This window comes from Sapajus apella, unplaced genomic scaffold (assembly GCF_009761245.1).
Source record: "Sapajus apella isolate SASKATOON/1434 unplaced genomic scaffold, GSC_monkey_1.0 scaffold2714, whole genome shotgun sequence".
Lineage (NCBI taxonomy): Eukaryota > Metazoa > Chordata > Mammalia > Primates > Cebidae > Sapajus > Sapajus apella.
Window position 1 is genome coordinate 356 of NW_022439640.1, and position 8475 is coordinate 8830.

Here is an 8475-nt window from a genome sequence, read left to right on the forward strand (position 1 = left end):
GGCACGCACCACCATGCCCAGCTAATTTTTTGCATTTTTAGTAGAGACGGGGTTTCACCGTGTTGACCAGGATGGTCTTGATCTCTTGACCTCGTGATCCACCCACCTCGGCCTCCCAAAGTGCTGGGATTACAGGCTTGAGCCACCGCGCCCGGCCCTGATTTTTTTTTTTTTAAATCTTGAACCTTAGTTTTCTCTCCTGTCCTTGGAGATACAATATTATTTATCTTAGAAGGCTGTTGGGAAAGTGAAAGAGCTGTCTGAGAGATAATAGTAAAACACCCAGTCACCCATTCATTCATCCATTCACCCATCCACCCATCCATCCATCCATCCATGCAATCATTAGAATAACCGCTGAATGCTTTTATTTATATGTCGTGCTCATATAATGAGTACGACACCGGGGCAGAGAAGAAGAGACATGAGGACGTCCTACAAGGTGCAGAGACTTGGGAGACAGTGGGGGGCTGTCAGGTCATATTATTATCATCCTTTAAGAGACACTATGGGGCCTTCGTTTCACCCCTTGCATAGCCTTATGACCTGGGCTGTTCTTCCCCAGAAGCTGTCTGGCTCCTTTGAGAGACAATGTCTTCCTCTGGCCACAGGTTCAACCAAGTCATCCGTTGGCATCTTTAAACCAGGCCTTAAAATTGTGGATTAAGGGTAGCCTCATCCTTTAGCTATGCTATCTCCTTTAATCCCCTGCCCTCGGGGAGAATAGGTCCTGTTATTATCTTCATTTTACAGATGAGGAAATAGGTTCAGGGAGGCTAAGTGTCTTGCTCAAGGTCACCGAGCGGGTGTGTGGGATGGGTTCCCAGGCTGTTTGTTTCTTCAGCCTCTGCCATATTCGTGTTTTATGGGGGTCAAAGCAAAGAAGATTCTCCTGGACTAGAGTCAGGAGATCAGGTCCTAATTCTGACGTTCACTGGTCTCCCATCCTCAGCAACTGATGACATAAATGTTCACTGCGTCTTTGCAATCCGCACGGTATCAGCGCCTTACACCCCTGCTCCCCGCGGCATTCACCGTGATCCTGACACATCCTCGTCTTGCCTCCACTTCAGAAAGAAAGTAAGAGGTGCATGAATGTTGAGTCGTGTGATAGAGTCACAACTAGACCCAGGTCTTCTGGATTCCAGAGGCCAAGTTCTGTGCAGCTGTGTGATTTGAACAGGTTTATAAAATGCACCTAACTTTTAAAAAAATCCAAAATGTGTCCCCAAAAGGTAAAACAAATGTTCTCTTGAATCTCCCTCCTCAGAAACAAACCTGTCGCCAATTTCTTCAGGTCATTCCATGAATTTTCTATATGTGGAATGTACATATATACACGTGTGTACATAATACGTCTATAATGTGTGTATACGTAGATACGCCTAAATCCGTTTCACTATCAGAAACTATACAGTTCTTCAGCGTACCGTTTTAACTTAATGTAACTGAGAGATTCTTCCCTGTCACACACACAGATAAGAGTTTTTTCCTTGAACAATGGAATAGCATTCCATTGTAGAGACGCATCATGCCTTATTTACCCGTCTTCCCTCTGCTGAGGGACCTTGGGTTACTTCCAATGTGGGGGTCACCCCAAGCAGGGAGCCTGAGCCTTTCACCATCAATAACACTCTGTTTCTAGCTCTGCATCTAAGTTTCACACATCCGCACTAGATATTCTCATTTTCCAACGCTCCAAGCTACGCAGCGCTTTCTATCTCTTGGACATTATCCAGAGCCCACGGAGGTGCAGAGGGACCCAGGCTGGATCCCATGCCCGGCTTGACAATGCTCCAGCGACATGATCTAGGCCCAGCAAGGCTTTCTCTGCAGACCTCAATTTGCCCACAGCGAAGCAGGATGGTGCTTCCGAGCCCCACCCTCTGCGGAATTTTGGAAAGTCCCCCTGCGGTGGGTTCCCAGGAAGGCCTCTGGACAGGCAAAATGAGCCAAGCCCCTGCCTCAGGGCTCCTACGACCCCTCCCAGCACTTCTCCACCAGGCAAGCCATGCCTGAGCTTGAGAGCTTAGGGAAGCAAGTCACATGCCTCCGTGGGGCTTCCTGCCCTTCTAGGGGAGCTCTAGGGGGGGCTTTGGGCCCGTCAGAAACACACGGGGAGGTGTCCCATGGCCTCCCAAACATGACCGCAGTCCCGCCCTGTCCATTCTCCCCCCAGCCCTACTTACCATAAGGACTCTCCACTGGAGCCCCAAGGGGCGCGTTCACACTGACCATGGCCAAGTCCACCCAGCCGGAGACCCGGGGGCATGGAGGAGCAGGGGCCCGCACACAGCAGCAGCAGAGCCACCAGGAGCCAGTCCACCAGGAAGGCGGTGAGTGTGGCCAGCTGCCACCGCCCGGTTATCTTATTGATTCTTCTAATCACCCAAGGTGGGTGGATACGTTAAAGAGTAACCAGTCACTTAGGGAACCTGTGGCTGGGGACTGCTGCTGTCTCCATGACAATGGCGACCTGGCCAGATCTGAGGTCCACTCGGGCCCCAGTTCTGCACTATGGGGTTAGGGGAACTGAGAGCCAGATGTACAGGGACATCAGCCCCCCAATTTGAGGACAGGGCCGGAGCAGAAGGAGCTGGGGAGGTGAGAGTCCAACCTGGGTTGGGTTTTATGGCTCCAAACTATGGGTGTGTCACCATGCAGGAAGTAGTGGGAAAGCTGAGGGAGGGGCAGAGGAGAAAAGGAGGGTGGAGAACTGTGTTTATTGAGTGCCTACTGGATGCTGGGAGTTGCATACGGGTGTTATCACATTTAACTGAAACCTTGAGATGAAGAGACTGAAGCACAGAGAGAAATTGCAGGCCTGGAGTCTCACCGCTAGTCCATAGAGGTGTTATCTTCCTTTCATCTAACATATTTATTGAGCACCTACTATGCGCCAGGCCTCGTGCTAGACTCTGGTGATATGGAAATAAGCAAGGTAGAGATGTACCCCCAAAACCTGTGGACTAATGGAGGAGACGGACCTTAATCAGATCGTCATTCAAAGACAGTGTTACAAACTGGTGGTTGATTTGAGGGATTGGGAAACCCTGGTCTGCCTCCAGGCCAGTGGGCCAGAGTCATCCTGTCTGGCCCCTCCTCTGGTCTCCTTCCCCCTTCTAAATTCAACCTGCTGCTGAAACCTGCACGCCCTGTTTTAGCTCCCCAGCATGTTAGACACCTGCCACCTGGCTTTTTTTTTTGGAACAGCCCCATTTCTTTTGTCTCAATTTTGGATCTCACCAGCTGTTTGAGGATTCTGAAATCGAGGTCATTTATCCTGTTAGAGAGAGCTCAAATGAGAAGCAGTGAAACAAACTCTCTCAGAAAAATCAGTAACTCCAGCTCCACTATTTTCTTGCTGTATGTTTTTTGGTAAATTATTTCATCTCATTATAGCGATACCTAGCTCATAGTTTGCCCCGCCTCTAAAATAGCTAATTGATATATTCCTCCTCTTTCCCCCTAGTCTCTTTTTTCAGCTTAATCAACCACCCTAGAGGGACCTTCAGCCCCTATTGATGGACATGGGTTGTATTAAAACGTCCTTTCTTTTGTAAAACAACAGTGATAATAAATGTTAGGTTTTTTTAATTTAAAGTATTAATATTCTTGGTCGGGTGTAGTGGCTCATGCCTGTAATCTCAGCACTTTGGGAGGCAGAGGAGGGTGGATCACTTAAGGTCAGCAGTTCAAGACCAGCCTGGTCAACATGGTGAAACCCCATCTTTACTAAAAATACAGAAATTAGTTGGGCATGGTGGCGAGCATGTAATCCTAGCTAGTCGGGAGACCGAAGCAGGAGAATTGCTTAAATTCAGGAGGCAGAGGTTGAAGTGAGCTGAGATCGCACCATTGCACTCTGGCCTGGGTGACAGAGCAAGACTCGGCCTCAAAAAAAAAAAAAAAAGTATTAATATTTTTATATGGGGAGGGGGAGGTTTGCTAACCCTATGCCAATTTCCCAAAATGTTCTGGAAGTTTAAGTGGCATGTGACCCCCTGCATGAAGTGGCATCATGAGGTTATGTAACTAGGAAGGAGCTGACACAGAACTGGAATTCAGCATCATCTGACCCCAAAGTCTGTGCTATTTCAATGGGTCCCACATTGCCTTCCTGAGCACCAGGATAATGAGAATGACAACCACTGGCATTTATGAACTGTTTAGTTTGTCAGCATTCTATGCTCTTAATGTCATTGAATTGTCACAGTCAGTATTCCCATTTTACGGATGTAAAAACTGAGGCTCAAGTAGCTTCATTTGAATCTGTTCTTTTTTTTTTTTTTTGAGACAGTTTCACTCTTGTTGCCCAGGCTGGAGTGCAATGGGGCAATCTCAGCTCACTTCAACCTCTGCCTCCTGGGTTCAAGCAATTCTCCTGCCTCAGCCTCCTGAGTAGCTGGGATTACAGGCTTGCACCACCACACCCGGCTAATTTATTATTTTCAGTAGTGATGGAATGTCACCATGTTGGTCAGGATGGTCTGGAACTCCTGGTCTCATGTGATCCACCTGCCTCAGCCTCCCAAAGTGCTGGGATTACAGGCCTGAGCCACCGCACCAGGCTGAATCTGTTCTATATAACACCAAAGCTCAATGTCTTAACCCCTTTACTCCTGCCTCTCAGCTCAGAAGGAGGAGGAGACTCCGGAGATGCACGAAGGAAAAGACAATTAAACAAAAATTGTCACAGTAGGATGGGAATTCCAAGTGATCGCTTGGGTTTTCCATTTCCGATACAGCCTTCAAGAAAAGCCCATTTCAAAAAATAAAGTAGGAAAGATACAGTCCAAGAAGATACAAACTCAGTCTCTCTTTTTTTTTTTGAAACACAGACTTGCTTTGTCACCCAGGCTGGAGTGCAATGGCACGGTCTTGGTTCACCGCAACCTCCACCTCCAGGGTTCAAGCAATTCTGATGTCTCAGCCTCCTGAGAAGCTGGATTACAGGCATGCACCACCATGCTTGGCTAATTTTTGTAATTTTAGTAGAGACGGGGTTTCACCCTGTTGCCCAGACTGGTCTCGAACTCCTAGCCTCAAGTCATCTGCCCACATTGGCCTCCCAAAATGCTGGGATTACAGGCGTGAGCCACTATGCCCAAGCTCTTAGTTCTCTTATTTCACTTATTTCCAGCATTTAGAAATTGGTCCTCACCCCACACCTCATTTATCTCATCTGTAAAATGGAGCAATGGTATATTTGGTAGGGCCCAAAGCGCTGTCAGCTCCCTCCCCTGGTCTTCCAGTTGAGCTGGTTTTCCCTTCACCCATCTTCCCCCAGCCAGTTCCCCTTCTTCGTCTTTTGACTCTCTTGGGAGCAGAGAGAGGGAGGAACCAGAAAGAGCCACTGCACTGGATCTCAGAGGACTTTACTGGGGGTGGGATGGGAGGGTGTGACACACACAGGTTGAGAAAACTCATTCCTTCCAGGACAATGTAGGGAATCCAAGAGAAAGGGCCTGTTTTCCATCCCGGGTCTTCAAAGGAGGCGCTCTCCAGCCAAGCAGGGAGTGGGCCCCAGGGTAAGGTCTGAGGGAGGAGATTTTACTATCTCTGGAGACAAAAGGACTTTTGTGCGCTGTGATCGCTGGGTGGGATGGGGTGGGGAGAGGGGAAATGGCTTATTGGAATTAGAGTAAGATTGTCTGGGAGAAAAAGAATGAGAGACACAGAGACTGAAACAGAACACCAGGCAGAGATAGAACAGGCGGTAGATGAAAGAGAGAGACGGAGAGTCCCCTCAGGTCAACACTGGCTTTCACTTCCCAGTTCTGAGAGGCTAGGAAGCAGGAAGGGGCTGTCAGAGACTCTGCTCTAACCTTGGCCATGAAAGACAAGCTGTGTAGCTCTGGGTAAGTTACACCCTGCTCTGAGCCTCAGTGTACCCATCTGTAAAAAGGGGGGCCTGGACTCCATGGTGGCTCCAAGACCATGCAGTGGGAGTCGGGTGGGATGTCCACGAGCCAATTTCATTGTTTTTTAAAATCATGGGTCCGAAGTGTGCCTAATTCAGGGAGGGAATCACGAGTCTTCAAAGGCTGCCCAGAAACTGTTTGGCTGTTATTGGATGAATGAGGGCAGATTATCTTTCTTTCTTTCTTTTTTTTTTTTAAAGAGACAGAGTCTGTCTCTGTGCCTAGGCTGGAGTGCAGTGGCTCCATCTCTGCTCACCGTAACTTCCGCCCCCCAGGTTCAAGCGATTCTCCTGCCTCAGCCTCCCAAGTAGCTGGGACCTCAGAAGCGAGCCACCACCCCCGGCTAATTTTTGTATTTTTAGTAGAGATGGGGTTTCACCATGTTGGCCAGGCTGGTCTCGAACTGTTGACCTCACGTGATCCACCTGCCTCAGCCTCCCAAAGTGTTGGGTTTACAGGCGTGAGCCGCCACACTCAGTAGAATTCCTTTCATTGGACGGACAAAGTCATTTGGGTTTGACAAAGCCTGAGAGTCACCAAAATGCCAGGATTTCTGTTTGTTTGTTTGTTTGTTTTTCAATAGAGATGGGGTATTGCCATGTTTTCCAGGCTGTTCTCCAACTGCAGGACTCAAGTGATTCTCCCACCTCAGCCTCCCAACATGCTGGGATTATAGGTGTGAGCCATCATCCCCGGTCCTAAGGCACCAGTTCTATGCCTTCCAGCCTTTGTTCTCTGAGAATTGGATTAATGAAACATGCAGGGCTCTTTTCTGGAGGCCCAAGAAAAGAAAGATGCAAGTAGGAAAGAAGGAAGGCAAGGAGGTCATTTTCTTCTGACACATGTTGGACATTTAAGAAAGGGAATCTAGGAGGGAAAGTTGAATAGGGATGATTGTAACTCATATCCTTTAAAGAAAATATTATTCCTCCACCCAGTTTTTTGAAGACAGGATGTGGAGGGTCAGCTCCAGCTGGAGACGCACCAAAGCCCAGAGAAAATTCAGAAGCTCAGGAGCTTACAGCTAGTGCTCGACTTACGACCACGGTAGGGACTGCGGACCAGTCATAACACGATTTGGTCATAAGTTGAGTAGGCTATATGTACAGCTGAAATGGTGCACGCGGAGATGGTAGTGCTGCCGGAAGCTGGTCCACACTGTCGTATGCCCAGCTGGGCAACGTTTGCACTGCCAGACGCGGAGCAGTCGTGGCTAGCGATTGTGGTCATAAAGTCAAATGGTTGTAAGTTGCATAGGTCGTAAGTCGATCAATACCTGTATTGGATTTCAGCCCAGCGAAGCACATGTTGCTATTGCAGCTGCTTTGGTAACTGGGGGCACAGGTGGAGCACGGCTTTCCCATTTTTTATGGGGCCTCGCCAATCCAGTTGCCCCCGGAAGAGAAAAGGTCCCAGGGAAACAGAGGAGCGTTAGGTGAGCAACCTTCACGCAGATGTCCAGATCTCAGCGCTGCCATTCGCCAGCTCTGGGACCTGGGGCAAGTTCACATCTTCAAGCCTTGGTTTCTCTTTTTTTCCTTTCCTTTTTTGTTTTTAATTTTGTTTTTTGAGACAGGGTTTTGCTCTTACCCCCAGTTTACTGCAGCCTTTGACATCCTGGGCTCAAGCAATCCTTCCAACTCAGCCTTCTGAGTAGCTAAGACTACAAGCACGTGCCACCATGCGTGGCTAAGTTTTTAATTGTGTGCAGAGATGGGGGTCTCCCTATACTGCTCAGGCTGATCTCGAACTTATGGACCCAAGCAGTCCTCCCACCTCAGCCTCCCAAAGTGCTGAGTTTACAGGCCTGAGCCACTGTGCCCAACCTGTAAGCCTTGGTTTGTCCTGTAAAACCAAGAGACCCCCTCTCTCTCTAAGGGATTCAGCAAAGATCACATACCATACCCAAATTGTACGGTACTGAGGGCATTTAGAATGAAGAAGGGATATGGAATCTACCTTTCTTTCTTTGATTTCTCAGAGCCCACCCTCCTGCCCCAGGGACCCCTTTGCCTTGGCACAGGCACTTACTTAACGGCGTAGTTGCAGACCAGGTATGCTGCCTGATGCCAGATGCTGCCCCAGACACTGATGCTATTACAGGTGTGGATGGCGATTGGAGGATGCTCACACCATCTGATGAAGGACAGAGACAGAGGAGGCTATGAGAAGCCCTCAGTGGAACCCAGGCTCCCTGGGGTTGTGTAGCTACATTAGGTGAGGTCTTCCTGGGAGCAGCTGGGGAAGGAAACGGAGACATTCATATTGTAATATGACGTTTCTCAATCTTCTTTTTTTTTTTTTTTTTTTACTACAACCAACAGTAAGGAATAATTTTTATATTGTTACAGGTGTACAAACACACACAATTTGAACAAAAGTTTCATGAATCAGTAGCCTTATCATGTTATCATGTGTGACACTTTTTTTTCCTTCATCTTTAGTCAAGTACAGTAGTGAGAAGGGAGTTGGATCCGTAACTGACAGTAAACAGTCAAGTGAACTCACTACCTTCAGGCTAGTCAATGTATTTTCTTTTCTTTTTTTTTTT

At 48.2% G+C, this 8475-nt stretch overlaps 1 long non-coding RNA gene across 1 annotated transcript; it reads left to right on the forward strand.

The window, feature by feature from the left end:
* Positions 1 to 2178: 2178 nt before the first annotated feature.
* Positions 2179 to 3603, forward strand: LOC116547332. Its single transcript, XR_004267035.1, has 2 exons — positions 2179 to 2336; positions 3214 to 3603. It is a non-coding gene; the product is annotated as an uncharacterized LOC116547332 (long non-coding RNA).
* Positions 3604 to 8475: the final 4872 nt, after the last annotated feature.